Source organism: Chiloscyllium punctatum, chromosome 12, assembly GCF_047496795.1.
Source record: "Chiloscyllium punctatum isolate Juve2018m chromosome 12, sChiPun1.3, whole genome shotgun sequence".
Classification (NCBI taxonomy): Eukaryota; Metazoa; Chordata; class Chondrichthyes; order Orectolobiformes; family Hemiscylliidae; genus Chiloscyllium; species Chiloscyllium punctatum.
Window position 1 is genome coordinate 60483881 of NC_092750.1, and position 19750 is coordinate 60503630.

Genomic DNA, 19750 nt, shown 5'->3' on the forward strand with positions numbered 1-19750 from the left:
TCAAGTTTGCACCTTCTCTAGTAGGTACATCCACATACTGGATCAGAAAATTTTCTTTTACACACTTAACAAATTCCTCTCCATGCAAGCCTTTAACTCTATGGCAGTGTATGTTTGGAATGTTAAAATTCTCTATCATAACCAGGCTACTATTCTGGTAGATAACTGAGATCTCCTTTATCAATAATTAAAAATTCCATTCCCCCTTCTCTCTTGTCTCCCTTTCTATCCTTCCCTTAGCATTTGTATCCTGGAACACTAAGCTGCCAGTCCTGTCCATCCCTGAGCCATATCTCTGTAATTGCTATGATATTCCAGTTCCTTGTTCCCAACCAGGCACTAAGTTCATCTGCCTTACCTATTAGGCCTCTTGCAATGAAATAAAATGCAGTTTAATTTATCAGTCCTACCTCGTCTTTGGCTTTGTTCCTGCTTGCCCTGACTGTGTGGTTTGCTCTTTTTCCCAACTGTACCAGTCTCAGATTGATCTCTTTCCTTACTATCTCCCTGGGTCCCACATAACCCCTTACTAGATCAAATCCACCCAAGCAGCTCTAGCAAATCTCCTTGCCAGTATATTAGTCCCCTTCCAATTCAGGTGCAATCCGTCCTTCTTGTACAGGTCACTTCTACCCCAGAAGAGATTCCAATGATCCAAAAATGTGAATCCTTCTCCCCTGCACCAGCTCCTCAGCCACACATTCATCTGCTCTATCCTCCTATTCCTACTCTTACTAGCTTGTGCCACCAGGAGTAATCCAGACATTACTACCCTCGAGGACTTCCTTTTTAAATTTCTGCCTAACTTCTTATATTCTTGCCTCAGAGTCTCCAAATACTGTGTCGCCAAATACCAGACTAATTCCATTTACAGGTTTGCTGATGACACCACCATAGTGGGTTGATTCTCAGATGGTGACAAAACAGACTACAGAAGGGAGGTGGGAGACCTGGAAAAATGGTGCACTGAGAACAACCTAGCTCTCAATGCCAGCAAAACCAAGGAACTCATTATTGACTTTCAACGGGATGTTACTCAAGCCCCCCAACATATTAACAGCGTAGAGGTGGAACGAGTGGAGAGTGTCAAGCTCCTAGGAGTGGTCATCCACAACAAGGTTTCTTGGACTCTTCATGTGGGCTCACTGGTTACAAAGGCCCAACAACATCTCTTCTTCCTCAGGCAGCTGAGGAAATTTGGCATAACGGCGAATACCCTTGCCAACTTTTATAGGTGCGCCATCGAGAGCATTTTGTCTGGATGTATCACCACCTGGTATGGCAACTGTACCATTCAAGATTGGAGATGGTTACAGAGAGTGGTGAACCTGGCCCGGTCAATCACAAAGGCCAACCTCCCATCTATATAATCCATCTACCAGGCCTGTTTTCAAAGAAAGGACGTCAGCGTTCTCAAAGATCCATCCCACCCTGGCAATGTTTTTCTACAACTTCTCCCAACGGGGAGAAGATACATGGACTCACAAACTTTTAGCATTCATCTGTACCTGTGTTTTTGTTTTTGCCACTGTTTACCTATTATTTACTTATCTATGCTACTTAACCTGTGATCTGCCTGTATTGCTCACAAGACAAAACTTTTCACTGTGCCTCGGTACACGTGACAATAAATTCAATTCAATTAATTAAATTAATTCAATTCAATTCATCCTTTTCTCTCCTTATGTCATTAGTTCCAATGTGTACAATAACAACCTGCTGGTCCCTCTCCTCTTCTGCACTTTCTCCAAGATATCTTTTATCCTGGCACCAGGGAGATAACACATCATTCAGCTTTCTCTCTGTCAGCCACAGAAATGTCTGTCTGTGCTCCTGACAAGACAGTCACCTATCACAATTGATTGCTTGGAACCTCATGTACATCTCATTAATGAAGGTGTTTCGTTCAGAAACTCAGTGGTTCTGATAGCATCTGTGGAGAGGAAGCAGAGGTAACATTACAGGTCCAGTGACCTTTCTTCAGACCCCTCAGAGGTCTTGTACTATTGTGAATCCTTCTCAAATCTGTCATCAGGATTTCCAATTGCCTCAGCCCTATTACCCTGGACTTCTCCCTGCTGAAAAGTTTCTTCTTTTAAAGTACAGTTACAAAATAAAAAAAATAAAAAAATCACTGGATCTTTTCTTGTTAAAATCCCTGATTGATATTTTCTTCAAATGTATTACAATTCCTTTTGCTGAATAAAGATTTCTGTAAATTCCTTCTGATGAGAGAACGTCTGGAATAACTGGAGCAGGAAAGTATTCAGTGAAAACAGGATTAGATGCTTTTTTCAAACACATCTCTGTAATCTGCTTAAAGCCAATGAATGGATTAATCGTATATCCTTCCAACTTGTTGTGGAATTCAACTCTTTAATTAATCTGGTGAATCTCTTGTAAGTCCAGACTTCAATATTAAATGAGCAGAATTTCAAAATGTTCTGGGTAGTTGGGTTGATGATTAAGCTTGTGACCAGAGTGTGTGCGAGAGAGATATAACCATGTGAGGGGAGTGATGAGGAGGTATTGAGAGCTGAACTTCACAAAAGAAGATTGATATGAGATAAATATTACTTTTCTGAGCAATTAAGTGGTCTAATATATGTTTATATCCTTTACTCTCATTGATTCCTTTCAGGCTTGTGAGCATGTCTAGTACTTCCCAAATAAATTCTGTTAATCCAAGGTCAGTAAGATGATACTGTTTTAAATTTTCACCCTTCTGAGTAGTTAAATAAGGCATTTGCGTCATTAACACATGGTCTGATTAGCAAATTCCCCCAGGTGGGCAACAGATTTGTTAATACTACAAGCAAGCTGCAAATAACTAAAGTCTGCGTTGCATTTATTAAACCACTTTTATGCATTCTCCACCAATTATCCCCCTATTTTTAACATTTGTTCCCCATGCACCACTAGTTTTCACTTGTATTTTTTACGGACCCATCTGTCCGCTGTCTATCTGCTAATGTATGCCTGTCTATCTGAGTTTAATCCTCATTTCTCATTCTCCCTTATTCCTAAAGGTTGCTTCTGGGTGTAGTGACAGGCTTCCTGTCAGAACCCACTATAATTAAATACATAACACGTAAAAATAATGAAGTATTTTGCAGCACCTGAAAAAGGAGAGGTGTCAAGGAGGTAATAATAGCAGTGTGATGATGTTAGAAGCAATCCCGTACCTGTGTGAAAGGTTACGGTCATTATTTCAACAAAGGCTTTCAACTGTTTGAAATATCCGAAACATCTTTCTTTGGAATTTTTTTTACATTTCAACAGGGGAGGTGGGTCGCATTTAATTGGGAGGGAAGAAGGAAGTGTACTGCTCACCAGCCTCCAAACTGCTGACTAAAAGGTGTGTTGGGGACCAACCAAAATAAAATGTCCCCAGAACAGCATGGTGGCACAGTGGCTCACAGCACCAGGGACCTGGGTTCAATTCCACCGTCAGGTGACTGACTGTTTAGGGTTTGCACATTATTGCTGTGCCTGCGTGCGTTTTCTCTGGGTGCTCTGGTTTCCTCGTACAGTCCAAAAATATGCAGTTTAGGTTGATTGGCCATGCTAAATTGCTCATTGTGTCCGATGGGTTAGTCATTGGGAAATGCAAGGTTACAGGGATAGTGTAAGGGAGTGGGTCTAGGTGGGATGCTCTTCAGAGGGTTGGTGTGGACTCGATGGGCGGAAAGGGGTGCTGCCACACTGTGGGGATTCTATGATGACAATAACACACTGCAGGCAGTGATAACAAGGGATAGAGTGACATGTTCATACATCTCTTGGGAGGACATCCCACCCTCTGAAGGTCTCTCTAACCATATTGATTGGCATCTGTTGCAGCCTACTAGGCCTGGCAGTGGGCACTGCTGGGACTGTAGGCAGGCCTGTAAGGAATGCAGTTGTGGATTCTGGGCAAAGGGAAGTTAGGGCTTTGGACAAAGACAGTTGAGAAAATGAAGCATGAGGGCAAAAGAGTAGGCACCGCAGTGCAGCCAGGAAGGCAGGTACTATCACCTCGGTATATCCACGATGCACAAAGGACACCTCTCAACAATAGAGTCCCAATTCTTTTCTGCCAATATTAAAAACTGTTTCTCAAAAAAACACCCAACCCACTCTCACCTGCCTAACCATGTTATTGCATAGGTAACATTACATTTGGATAATTTGAGCCATTACCGAGCTCAATTGACGCGTAATGGTGTATTTGCATTGGTAGGTGGGCTGCCAATTTTGACGTTCACCCTCGCAATATTTTTTGGAGTGCACTCTGGGTGTGAGGGAGAAGTCATAGAATCCTTACAGTGTGGAAGCAGGCCATTCGGCCCATCAAGGTTACACCGACTCTTCAAAGAGCAACTCACCCAGACTTGCCCCCACTTACCCTATCTCTGAAACCCTGCTTTCCCCAGGGCCAATCCACCTAGCCTGCACATCCCGAACACTATGGGCAATTTAGCATGGCCAATCCACTTAACCTGCACATCTTTGGACTGTGGGAGGAAACCAGAGAACCCAGAGGAAACCCACACTGACATGGTGGGGAATGTGCAAACTCCACACAGTCACCTGAGGCTGAAATCAAACGGGGGAGTAGTATGTGATATTGGCCATAAAATGCAATGAAAGACAGTCGGTGAAATTTGTCCAGCCCCTGAAGAACATGAGCAGTAGCGAGCCAGTGGCAAGTATGATGAAACTGGAAAAATAAGACTTCAAACACCAAGAGCAAAAAAGTTCAATTTCCCACATGGGGTTCCAACAACAAGATAAGAATCTCATTAGTGAGTGAAGAAGAGACAATTTGCTCATATTGAGAGCTCATTATTACCTGATCAGCCCTCATTTACATGCAATGAAATGTTCCCTGACAGCCGAGAGAAACTAGACGGCACCAGTTCCCGACAGAAGTTCTGCACAGGTATCCGCAGCTTTCTGGTGCCTTCTCCAGGCCTCAATCTTGGCCAGCATTCTCCAACAGCACAGGGCATACTCTGCATCCAGTGACTATCTGCACATTCTGTCAATGGAGTTTGGCATCATCAAAGCACCAGCTTTCCTACATCAGCATAAGGCATTTTGTACTCACTTGCAAATCAGATCTGCACTTGAGTGCTGCACTTTGGAACGCACCAGTACTTCATACTTCAATGCTGCTTTGCAAGCAGGGACAGGCAGCATCTCATGCATTTGATGCAGGGCTATTAGCTTATTTTCTTAGTGCTTACTTACATTACACCTACTTGAATGATCACAACATTGCCTTGCCTTATCCTCTTATACATTGCTGCTTCATCCAGAGTTATAGAGTCATAGGGATGTACAGCACGGAAACAGACCCTTCGGTCCAACTCGTCCATACCGACCAGATATCCCAACCTAATCTAGTCCCATTAGTGAAAATACACTGAGGTTAGGCCTGCATATTGATATTAAAACAAGGTTGTGGAATAGGCCTGGCAGCCCTGCAAAAGAAAATAAGCTGGTCAAAACCTATTCTTTAACATTTTGTTTCTTCAATTGTTTCCATTATCCTTTTGTCTAAACATATGTGATGTGGGTCACAATAGACCAGAAGCATTTTAGATTGTTTCAAGTGCATGATTTACCTTCTCCACCACACTGATGTCATACACGTAGTGATTATTCTATTGCTCGGCATGTTTTGAAAATATCACTTCATCAAAAGAACTTTCTTTTCCAAGGTAAGTTGAAATATTTCTGAGGCATTCTCACATAACGTTTTCAGAATTAAAGAAGCGATGGAATAAAGTTCAGTGTAGTGTTTGTCCTGAACATAATCAAGGTACAATTACACAGACAAAGAATGCAAAGGCTAAGGGAGTCTGAAGTCTCCTGCCAATGGATATGATAGTGATGTGGATGACTAGCACAAAATAAAGGATAAAAGGTCAGTTCAGCTAATCCTCATTAAAACCTGCTCGCACCTCATTTTATTTGCAGCTTGAAATGTTCCCAGACAGCAGAGAGAAATGGGATGGTACCAGTTCCCAACATGAATTGGGGTTGAGCTGATGCGTGTGCAGCGATGTTAGAAAAAGTGGAGTAGGCAGAACCCAAACACCACGGCTGTTTTAAACACCAGTCCCAATGGTACCATACAGCAGGCTATATTGACTGTGACAAGCACTCCACAGCAAACCAGAGCAAAGGTCCTGCATGAGCATCTTCATATTCTCATTCCCAGGCAGTGACTCTGTTTCCAGCTGAGGCCTTTTTTTGGGCAGAGTTGGGGGTGGGGTGGTGGGTGGAAGGTGTGGAGGAGGGGAGGTGCGTGGTTGGAGACAAAGCCCAGTGATAACATACCTAGTTGTCATGCCATTGTAGCCAACTTCATACATGACTAAGCTAAACTATCATCCCATGTCAGCTGGGTATTTTCGTAAAAACAATGACTGCAGATGCTGGGAACCAGATTCTAGATTGGAGTGGTGCTGGAAAATCACAGCAGTTCAGGCAGCATCTGAGGAGCAGGAAAATCGATGTTTCGGGCAAAAACTCTTCATCAGGAATGCTGATGAAGGGCTTTTGCCCGAAACGTCAATTTTGCTGCTCCTTGAATGCTGCCTGAACTGCTGTGCTTTTCCAGCACCACTCTAAGATCTAGAGAGCTAGGTATTTTGCCCAATGGCTGACAAATGAAAAGAAAACACCCAGCCCTGTCAGATACACTGACCAAAGTAGCAAAGCTAAGAACACAGGAGGATGCATTTTGATGGGCAGAAAATTAGACTTCAGGAATATCTGAACTGTTGAACTAAGCCAACAGCATTACTTCTGAATAACAAACCAGGTAAGTATTCTCTATGGCGAAAGTGTGTACTGCAGATGCTGGGATCAGAGTCAAGATTAGAGTGGTGCTGGAAAAGCACAGCCGATCAGGCAGCATCCGAGGAGCAGGAGAGTCACCGGTTCAGGCAAAAGCCCTTCATCAGGAATTCTGTAAGTTTGTTACACTCCACAAATCAGTGACTTCCACTAATACGTGTATTCCTGCAACTTACGTTGGATTGTGCAGGTAACCTGAAAAATAAGTTCCTGCGGCATAAACTTCAAATTGCCTTTGAGGTATATGGTTGCCAATGAGTCAATGGTGATTTTTGTTGACAACCTGGGAATTTGATTAAAATATTTCAATATTTTAGATGAGAATCTGTGTTTTGATGGTTCTCTCAAGTTGACATAATGGAATACATTTTGGGCAGAATGAAAAATTACTATGTTAAAAAATAATTTAATCGATATTTTCCATGAGTTTTTTATTGCATTGTTTTGCTGTTTGAAAAACATTTCAAGTAGAAAACTAGGAACCACTTTGAATGCAAACCTCTTTTGATAAAGGCAAAGGTTTCAACTGGGGGTCTGATCGGAGTAATTGGAAATGTGGTTGGTTTAGTTTTGCAAGTATATCTCCAAGGTAAACTATTTCTTTACTATCAGTTTATTCCTACCTACAGTTTGTGGGCTGTGACAGCAAGAAACCAAATCATGCGTTCTGTGTATCACTTGAGTATTGCTACTCATTCATCAGTTTGTCAGATGACAAAATTACAAGTCTCATCTGACAAAAGGAAACTGCCGCAAATACATCACACAGTGGAATGATTTCTTTTGCTGTATTGCTTCTATTCCTTTTCTTCAAAGTTCAGACATTGCTTGTTTGAAATTTATTTACATGACTGATAATCATTTTGGATGACATTTTCATTACCTTTTACAACTCTTCTATACTTAGACAACTCCTATTATTTAAGACTTGCAGGCACACAATTTATGTTAAGAGCTGTTAACTTTAATTCCTCTCCATAGATGCTGCCAGACCTGCTGAGGTTTGCCAGAAATTTTTGTTTTTGTGCATGATTTATGTGCCCCATTTGATCGTCCTCAGTTTTCAGGAAGTATGGCTGATAAGGATGGTGCATATATAATCAGTCACGCTTATCAAATCACAAGTTGTTGAGAGATATATTTACAGATCCTGCAAATCACTTTCACAAAGTTACCAAATGGCTTTTGAATGTTAGAGTATTTTGACTGTGAAGTAACTGGAGGTGATTGAAGGGAACCACAATGTTGAAAGAAAACAACTGAATGCTTTTCAAGACAAGTAGCCACTGGTTTTGACATTTAATAAACTTGTTCCAAATTAAAAATCACACAACACCAGGTTATAGTCCGACAGGTTTAATTGGAAGCACATTAGTTTCAGAATGCCGCTCCTTCATCAGGTGGTAATGGAGGACGCAATTGTAAGGCACAAAATTTATAGCAAACATTTACAGTGTGATGTAACTGAAATTATACATTGAAAAATACCTTGATTGTCTGTTGAGTCTTTCATCTGTTTGAATACCATGATAGTTTCACTTCTTTCATGTGTAAATCACAAAACTTTTTTTTTGAAAAAGTTGTATTCTCGTTTAACTGTAACAATTGGTATTAGCCAGACAATATATTGAAGGTGGATTAGTGGTGCTGGAAGAGCACAGCAGTTCAGGCAGCATCCAAGGAGCAGCGAAATCAAAAGGTGTTAGCCTCCTGTGTCCTCTGTCTATTCCACGATGTTTAGATTGATTCTAATCTAAAATGTGAGATAACAGAGTTTTACATGAATTCATGCAGTTTTTGAGCAAAGTACAATGTAACTCTGCAAGTACAAATTCACCCCACAAAATATATGTATATGTGTGCATGTGGGTCTTTGTGTCTGTGTGTGTGAATGGGCATTGCACAACAATCAACAGACAGGAGTGTTCCCTCCCAGTTGGGGAACACTTCAGCGGTCCAGGACATTCGACCTTGGAACTTCGGGTGACCATCCTCCAAGGTGGACTTCAGGATAGGCAGCAGTGAAAAGTGGCCGACCAGAGGCTGATAGCTAAGTTCCATACCTGAAGGAAGGGACTCAACCGAGACCTTGGGTACAAGACACACTACAGGTGACCACCATTGCACTATATGCACACACAGACACTCCTACACACACACACAGAGGCACTCCTATACACACACTTACACATGGACACACATATACAGAGACACACACACAGACACTCAAACATGCATCCTCTCAGAGACTTAGACCACACGACACTCACGCACACACATATAAACTCTCTCTCACAGACACTCACATCCCCCACCCCAGACACAAACACACACACTCCCACACTCACACATGCACTCCCTCACAGACTTAAGACACTCTATACTCATATACACACATATATACACTCTCTCTCACACTCACAACCGCCCAAACAGACAGGCACAAACACACACACACACATACACACAAAGACCCACATGCACACATATACATATATTTTGTGGGGTGAATTTGTACTTGCAGAGTTACATTGTACTTTGCTCAAAAACTGCATGAATTCATATAAAACTCTGTTATCTCACTTTTTGATTAGAATCAATCTAAACATCATGGAATAGACAGAGAATAAAGGAGGCTAACACCTTCAACATATTGTCTAGCTATCACCAGTTGTTAAAATTAACCTGAGAATGCAACTTTTTTTAAAAAAAGTTTTGTGATTTATACAGAAGAGAAGTGAAACTATCATGGTATTCAAACAGATCAAAGAGTCAACAGACAATCAAGGTTTTTTTCAATGTATAATTTCAGTTACTGTAATTTTTTATAACACTGTAAATTTTTGCTATAAATTCTGTGCCTTACTATTGTGTCCTCCACAACCACCTGATGAAGGAGTGGTGCTCCGAAAGCTAGTGCTTCCAATTAAACCTGTCGGACTGTAACCTGGTGTTGTGTGATTTTTAACTTTGTACACCTCAGTCCAACACCGGCATTTACAAATCATGTTCCAAATTACACCTTTTGATATCAAATCGTGGTACTGATCAATTTGAAATAAAAATGATGACACCATTTGCTATTATGGTTTGCTTGTTGAAGTATTTGTAAGCATTTTCCAAGTTTCTAGATTAAGGATGCAGTGAATAACCCTGTGCCACTATACAGAATAGGAGAGGTAGGAACACATTACTGCAGATGCTGGAATCTGGACTGAAAACAACAAATGCTGGTGATCACAGCCAGTCAGACAGCATCCATGGAGGGAGAGCAAGCTAACATTTTGAGTCTATATGACTCTTCATGAAAATTCTCATGAAGAGTCATCTAGATTCAAAACATTAGCTTGTTGTCTCTCCGTGGATGTTGTCTGACCTGCTATAATCTCTGGTATTTGCTGTTTCCAGTACAGAATGGGAGTTAGAAATACTGAGTGGTAAAGAAGAGGCATCATAGCCAGTGTTGTTTTTGAACTTTGCATCACTGTTCACTGTGCTGTCTGTTAGATAAAGGTTAAGTTTACCAGATCTTGCATTTTATTGACTGCTAGGTGATTTTTTTTTGAGAACTACAGTTTAAAAGTTCAATAACTCTAACATGCTAGATGACAGTGTACCTATAGGTTGTTTTGTATAAGGAAGTTCGAACCTGAAAAAAAAAACGGACAACATAAGACGTTTTACCCATCAGAACATAAAAGTGTATTCCTGACAGGAGCTATTTTCAGATATTTTGCTCCCAATTCAGTTTCAGTAATGTGTAATTACTCAAGTAGAGATAGATATCTACCAAGGACTCTTGTACAACTCAGATATAGTGTATAAAGCTATTAAGTTCTATGCAATAAACCCATTTTATTTGTTATGACTTAGTCTCTCTCTTCTGCCAAAGATATCTGTTGGGCATCCATCACCACTAGGTGTCAGTAAAATAGACTGATGCTAATAAGAAGGATTGGTGACACTGAATCGATGCAAGTCATTTCACATGATTTCAGTAAACGTAATGACAACAGATTCTATGCAAGCTGAGCTAATATTCAAATATATACCATGCTGAGAACAGCGTGGATTTTGCCACACAAATAATAGAACAAATCGTATATTATTTTAATTTTATTAATATGTAAATAAGTGCAATTTCAGCATTTTCTTCCCAAAATATAATCCTGCAGTGTACATATAATTAACTGGGTGCTGAATTTGTTTCAGTAGCAAAATAAATTCAACTTGAATTATTAGCGCAGAACGCAGATAATCAGTCTTTCTGTATCATTGTCATTGTTATCCAATATAGCTTGTGATCAGAGACAAAAATAGAAATTGCTGGACAAGCTCAGCAGGTCTAGCAGAATTTATGAAGAGAAATCAGTATTAATGTTTCGGGTTGAGCTTCTGAGTTAACTTCCTCAGAACTCAGAATGTGACCATCTGGTAGCACTTTGTTCATCATCTCTAGCGAAAAAGCAGGATCTTGAAGTTTATTCATGCAGCGTGTGCTGAACTCATACAAGGAACAATTAGTATTTGACTGAATCGATTTTTGTTTAATTTCAAAAATATATTTTATTCATAAAATTATTGGATCTCTATACAATTGGTCATCCCATTCTTGTGCACACATTACATTGCTTTATATACAGACATAAAAATTTAATTTTCATATATACAAGTCTGTACATTTACTATCCAGCTCATCTGCTGAGGCGTCAGCAGAGCCCAGATGACAGGGTGGGCCCAGGCAGGAAGATGTTACACTGTGGTCTTTCCCCACCGCGCCTTGGCGGCAGCTGTCCCAAGCTTCAGCGCGTCCCTCAACACGTAGTCCTGGACCTTGGAGTGTGCCAGTCTGCAACACTCAGTCGGGGTCAACTCCTTCAGCTGGAAGATCAACAGGTTTCGGATGGACCAAAGAGCGTCTTTCATCGAGTTGATGATCCTCCAGACACAGTTGATGTTCGCCTTGTGTGTGTCCCAGGGAACAGACCGTAGTGCATGGAGTCCCGCCTCACGGCGCTGCTCGGGATGTATTTGACTGAATCGATCATCACATCAGAGGTGGGAGCCTTTCTATTTTAACAATAATCCACAGTTGCTACTATGGAGACAGAGCTACCCAAGGTTATGTTTAAAGTGAAGGCGATCAAGGCAGGGCTGACTGAATGCTGGTGGGACTGCCACAATGTTCCTCTCACCTTTAAGTTCAGGTAAGCATCTTTTAAAAAAAATATGTTCCTTTTGATGGTAGCCTGCAGCCATCTCAAGCCACAGTTAAATTGGAAGAAGACACCTCATGATCTGCATATGGGACAATCCAGTTTTACATGCAGGACTCAAATAGACCTATCGGCTGTAGGATTTTGGCGGCATTTTCTTTCATTGTTAAAACCCATATGGTGGGTCATTTTCCAGGTGGTAATGAATGACTGTTTTCTTTTTGCTACAACACAACACAACTTATATATCATCAACACATCCCAAAATACTTCACAGGAGCATTATGAAACAAAATATGATACCTAGTCTCTCAGGGAGATATTGGATCACTTCACCAAAGTCTTTGTCCAAGAGGTAGCTTTTAAAGTACGTTTTAAATGAGACTAGGGTTGGAAAAGTGGGAAGTGTAGGGAGGAAACTCAAGAGCTCGGAACTGCGCCTGTTAAAAGAGCCTGTAAATGGGCTCAGGGCACTAAATGTTTGAACCATGGAATGCAATTTAATGGATCAATACAATAGATAATTTGTCTTTTGCTAAAAAAAACCTACATACGTGACACTTCACTCATTCCAACTTATAGATGAAAGAATGGATTTGTGGAATGTGTGCCATGAGCATCTGCTGCTAAAGCAGGGAGACATTTTTAGATTAGATTCCCTACAGTGTGGAAACAGGCCCTTCAGCCCAACATGTCCACACTGACCCTCGAAAGAGTAACCCACCCAGATCCATTTCCCTCTGACTAATGGACCTAACACGATGGGCAATTTAACATGGCCAATTAATCTGACCTGCACATCTTTGGACTGAGGGAGGAAACCGGAGCACCCGGAGGAAACCCACGCAGACACGGGGAGAATGTGCAAACTCCGAGAATGGAATCGAACCTGGGATCCTGGCACTGTGAGGCAGCAGTGCTAACCGCTGTGCCACTGTGCTGCCCTATTAAAATCTGATACTGGAATTTATTAATAAAAAATTCAGTTATGAAGCAAGCAATGAAATAGCTGTACGTGCAACCAGGCCAGGAGTACAGTAGAATATTTCCTCTTATCTGAAGCCAGTCGGCATATAGCCTCTGCCCAGCCCAGCTAATTTTACTCAAGATGGAACAGGAAATATAATGCAATAATGATGTGAGACTATAAAAATCAATTGTAGAAAGACATTTGAGGCTTGTTTACTGTGACCATTTTAACACCTGGACATACTGCACCCTTTCCCAATGTCGATAATACTCCAATAATGTTCTTCCTTCAATACTTCATTAATGTTCGCTAACTGAAAAGGTGTCTGGAAAACAAAAAGGAAATTAACAGCATGATCACAGTAGCTGTACATTCTTTCATTCAATGCCAATGATGGGTCGTCCAATGATGGTACTATTCAATACCATCCAGCCAAAATGTGGGTTACTTGGAATTAGCACTGAACTGTAAAGCAAGTTACCACTTGCTTTCATCATACATTGTCTGTTATCACACAGGTTTCTAATAAATCAGCAAATATAGGTATCTATTGAGAGGCAGGACTTTAATAGGTATATTGGGATTCTTTCATGACATTCACAGTTTGAAAATGTATGCTCCAAGTATTTACATACTTAATCAAAGCATTTGCTTTTTATTTTGCTAACTTTGATCCCTCATCACCAATTGCTGTTAGGCTGGGGCTGTGGATCCTGTTTTGGGAGACTCTGTTTTGGGTTGAGTCCATACAGGACTTAAACGATTTTTGTTTGATTTTTGTCACCTTTCCAAACATGAAGGGTAGAGTCAGTGTCAGTGCCTCACCAATTGATCACTAGGTCTGGGGCACAGAAGGCATGATGAAGACCAATCTAGAAATGCAGCATTTGGTCTTGAATTGGAAGTGCTAGGAAATTCATGGAAATGAAACTATAGTCAGACCTTTCATCTTTTGCCAACCTGGGATACAGAACCAGAGTGAAGCAAACACCGGACCGAATTACAAAAGCTCAATTAGAGATTTCTACTTAAGTGTCAAAGTATTCCAAATCCAAACAAAGAATGAACGAAATCACATTGAGCCTATTAGCAAAAACTGAACTGATTTTGATTATGTCTCAAGATAATTGGCACCTAGTAGAAAGAATCTAGACTTAATATAGAAACTAGGAGCAGGAATAGACTATTGCGCCCTTCAATCCTGCTCCACCATTCAATGTGATCCTCTATCTCAATACCATGTTCCTGCCTTTAAAATCTAACAAATCTATCTTGATAAGAAATGAGAAGAACATAATCATACTACCAGCAGACAAAGGCAGAATGACGGTCATTCTGGACAAAGCAGAGTACATCCAGAAAGCGCAACAATTACTTGCAGATACTAACACCTACTAAAAGAGGGAGTTTGACCCCACCCCACAGCTCACCAATAGGATAAACAACACACTGAGGAACCTGCAAAAAAACGGACAGATAACCAGGTCTGACCTACAGAGAATGAAACCTGAAAACAACACCACCCCCAGATTCTATGGACTACCTAAAGTGCACAAACCAGACATCCCACTCAGACCCATTGTATCGCTACCAGGGACACCATCACACAAACTGGCTAAAGAACTACAACAGAAACTGAAACACCTGATCAGCGGATCTAGACACTCTATACAGTCAACACAGGAATTCTTGGACATCATCAGAAATATACATATAGACAAGGAAGAAACTATGGTCTCATTCGATGTAATGGCACTGTTCACCTCTATCGACAAAACCCTAGCCAGAGAAACTATAGCCAACCTGCTGGACATACAGAACAAACAACAAGACGGGGAACCTATCAACAAAGACGGATTACTCAAACTACTGGACCTGTGCCCCTCAACACACTTCACATTCAACAACCAAATATATGAACAAATCAATGGCATTCCCATGGGCTCACCCATCTCTGGACCCATAGCAGAAGCTGTAATGCAAAAATTAGAACAAACAGTCTTACTGCAAATTCAACCCAAACTCTGGGTCAGATATGTAGATGACATATGTAATCACTTTGTAATCACTAAAAACACAAATAGAAAACACACACCGGATCATCAACGCCAGGCTCACAGGAATCAGATTCGCTAGAGAGGAAGAAAAGGACAACCAACTCCCATTCCTAGACGTGATGGTACAGAGAACACCTAACGGAGAATTCACCACAAAGGTATACAAGAAAGCCACACAGACAGACCAAGTCCTGAACTATGAAAGCAACCACCCCAACACACACAAAAGAAGTTGCATCAAGACACTGTTCAAAAGGGCCACAACACGCTGCAGCGCACCAGAACTGCAAAAAGAGGAAGAAGAACACCTCTACAATGTATTCGCCAAAAACGGATACCCCCGCAATTTCATCAACAGATGCCTAAGGGAAAGACAACGGAATGAGGACATGCCACAACCCAAAGGACTAGCCACGTTACCATACATCAAGAACATTTCTGAACTGACAGCAAGACGACTGCGACCACTAGGACTCATAACAGCACACAAACCAACAGCCACTCTCAGACGACAACTCACCAGGATAAAGGACCTGATACCCAGCATGAGCAAAACCAACGTAGTGTACAAAATCCAATGCAAAGACTGCACAAAACACTACTTAGGACAAACAGGAAGACAGACTAATGATCCGTATCCATGAACACCAACTAGCCACGAAACAACACGACCAGCTATCCTTAGTAGCCACACACGCAGATGACAAGCAACACGAGTTCGACTGGGACAACACTACTATTATAGGACAAGCCAAACAGAGAACAGCCAGGGAATTCCTAGAGGCATGGCACTCATCCACAGATTCTATCAACAAACACATCGACCTGGACCTAATATACCGGCCACTGCAGCGGACAGCTGGAACTGACAACCGGAAGCGGCAGAGACAAACCACTATAAATGCCGGAGGAAACATCACAGAAGCACTTCACAGGAGGCTCCCAAGCACTGAGGATGTCACCTAGACAGGGGACGAAACGTCTGCAACACAAATTCCCAGCTCGGTGAACAGAACCACAACAACGAGCACCCGAGCTACAAATCTTCTCACAAACTTTGAATCTATCTTTCTCTCAAATATGTTCAGTGACATGGCCTCTGTCGGTAGAGAATTCCACAGGTTCACTCTCCTTTGAGTGAAGAAATGTTTTTCTTATCTCAGTCCGAAATGGTATATCATATATCCTGAGACTCTATCTCCAGATTTTAGACTCCCCCCAACTCCCAATAAGAGCAAACATCCTCCTTGCATTTAGTCTGTCTAGAATTTTATACTTTTCAATCAGATTTCCTCTCGTTCTTTAACTCTAGTGAATACAGGTCCAGTTGAAGCAATCTTTCCTTTAAGGACAATTCTGCCATTCAATGTATTAGCCTGGTTAACCTCAGCTGCACTCCCTCTAATGGCAAGCACATAATTTCTTAGGTCCGGAGGCACTCAATACCCCAGGGCATGGTCTCTCGAAGACACTGTATACGTGTAGAAAAAGTGAGGACTGCAGATGCTGGAAATCAGAGTCGAGAGTGTGATGCTGTAAAAACACAGCAGGTCAGGCAGCATCCGAGGAGCAGGAGAATCGACATTTCAGGCATAAGCCCTTCATCAGGAATGAGATTTCCAGCACCACACTCTCGACTCTGTATAACTGTAGTAAGACATCCCGACTTCTGAACTCAAATCTTCTTGCAATGATGTGTGACATATCATTTGGCTTCCTAATTCCTTGATGCACCTGCCTGTTGGTTTCCTTGGCTGGTATACAAGGTGCACCAGATTCCTTTGGATATCTACATTTCTCCAATATATCAACAGTTAAATAATACTCTTGCCTTGTGTTTTTCACACCAAACTATATGACTTCACATTTAGCAATGTTGTACTGCATCAATCATGTGTTTGCAAACTCACCCAACTTGTCTAAATCACCTTGAAACCTTCCTATACCTTGCTCACAATTCACATTCTGCAAAGTTTTGTGTTCTCAGCAAACTTGGAAATGTAGCATTTTGGTTCACTTATCCAGGTCACTTGTATATATTATGAAAGTTGGGGGTCTTTGCTGATCAGTCTTCCTCACATAAAGACAAGGTCTAAAACCAAACTAGAGCTATTAATAAAGGCAAAGAAAATGACAAAGGAATTAAGTAGATACATAACTTTTGTAAAGTGAAAAGGCATTTTTGAATGCATAACCTTCAGCCTTTTAATTCCCAATATCCACATTCTTTTAACTTCAATGTTGAATGTAATACTTCCCTGAATGGGCCTCCCCAGATCCAACTGAGTGACCAGTCCTTAGCACAGATATCCAGATACTCCAGTTAAGAACTCATTGTAAGCTTTGGAGAGGAGACAGAGAATCTTACTGTCCTCACTTTCATGACATTGCTTGATCTTACCCTGCTCTCAGTCCGTCATGTAACCTTCATCCACAATCTTTTATCTCTAGACTCGACTATTCCAATGTTCAGCTGGGCAGCCTCTGATCTTCTGCATTCCATGAACTTGAAAATATCCTAAATATTGTTAATTTCATCCTACCCTTCACAAGGTCCTGTTGACCCAATACCTTATGATCACAGACCCACAAATGCTCCAGATTAACATCTAAATTTCTGCCTTTCTTTTCAACTCTCATCATGGCCTCACCCTTCCTCATTCCAGTAATCTCCAGCAGCCTTGCAATGCTCTGAGATATCTGCTCTACTCCAACCCTGATCATTCCTTATTTTAATTGGTCCATCATTGATAAACATGCCTTCAGCCGTCCAGATACTAGGATATAAAATGTTACATTTGTACATTGCTTTCTTTCTTTAATGTGTTGCTTAAAACCGAATTCTTGAAAGAAGCTTTTGGTCGTTTGGTGGCTGGCTGTCAAAATTTGTTTGATAAATCTTCTGTGAAGTATCTTGGGATTTTTAAAATGTAAAATGTGCTCTATATTTATAAGTTGTTGGCGATGAATGCAGACTTGTTATGGATGGGCTAAATCTCTTCCTCATTTCTAAATGTCTTCTAAACTTATGATGCAGGCTAGATTTTTCTCCCTTTGGAAAAGTGACTGGACGCGTCTTCTACCTGATTATTTGAAACCACCAAAATGCAAAACATTTCTCTGGAGGTGACTGTACCTGATAAGTGAGGCAGGTACTTCTCAAGACTGCAGCCTTTATGCAATTTTCCATTGAGGCCTCTGGTCACCCTTTTTTTTATGTGCTGGTAAAATTTATAATAGCTGTTTCCCTGAGAGGGTTTAAAAATGTGTTAGTTTGAATAATGGCTAGCAATAAAAAAAATTGCAAAGAATCATAAATGGAAATAGTTCTCCAGTTGGAGATGAGCTGCCTTAGGTCCACTGAAACTGTTAGTGAAGATTTATAACCCAATCTTTCTTGCAACTGCCCATGGGTTGCCTAGTGCCACCAGCTCTCTATCCTGAGTAATCTCTTTATGCTCTGATGATAAAGGCCTTCCAACAGATTGTGCCTCTTTGTATACATAGGAGTAACGGTCACTTTTTAACTTAAAATTACAGAGTATTTGACTACAGTTGTGGGTGGCTTTAATAGGCTGTATTGCGATGCTCCCGGGGGCATAGCCAAGCAAAGAAAGACTACAAGCCCATTTGGAGTCCCAAATGCCCATCTAGCTTGTGAGTTGCTGGTGTAAAAGTAGTGTCACTGGCCTAATACTCAAGAAGCTCAGGCTATTGTCTGGGTTCAAAATCTCAACAGAGCTGGTGGAATTTACAGAGGGCATTGTAGAGGGTAGGTTGGGAAGTGTAGTTAAGGTCACAATAAAACCAATCGAGAGGGTCCAAATAGCTTAGTTTGTGTGGTGTGGCATTTAGTGCACAGCACTTTGTTCCACTTCCTATTTGCATATGATAATCTCGAATTCATTGACGTGGATGAAGTTGGCTTCCGCCATCCCTAAGCAGCCACTTGGAAAACCCTGGCCTTGTTGAGATTTTAATGGCTGCTGTGGAAGCAAAAAATGCTGGGATCTTCCAGAGCATAATGTTGGATTAGGTAAGTGGCATCACGTTCAATCGTACATTAAGGCTTGAAAATCTATTCTGTTACTGAGGATTGGTCACATAAAGTGTTTCACACCATATTGGCTCGATCAGATTAATGCACTGGAATATAGGAACTTCTTCCATTCAACAGCTGAATACTCGCGCTCCCACTTTTGATGGGTCTGGAGGAATGAGATGTCAATTTGCACAAAGAATTCATTACCTTTTCGATAAACTCAATTTGCTAACTGATTTAGATAACCCAACCATGCCTAGGATGAATTGATAGCATCAGTGGCCCTCAATATGTCTAGAATCCTGGCAGGTATCTTCAGCCAGTTGGTGGTATACTTCCAACATTGTATCTGGCAGACATCTCTCCCCAGAATCTCTTCCTACAAGATGACCTAACACCCAACTTAATAACCATTTTTGCCCTAATATCTCCTCCTGTGAATTATTGACGTTTCCTTTACAATATAAAGAGTGGCTCATGTTGTTGCTTTTGTTGGATTATAATACACAGAGATGTGCTTCATTGTACAGTCTATAGCAAGGCTGCAGGTAGATTTGACATTTCCTTCTTCCATATTCTCATTGTCTTCTCAAATGTACAGGAGTATTCCTAA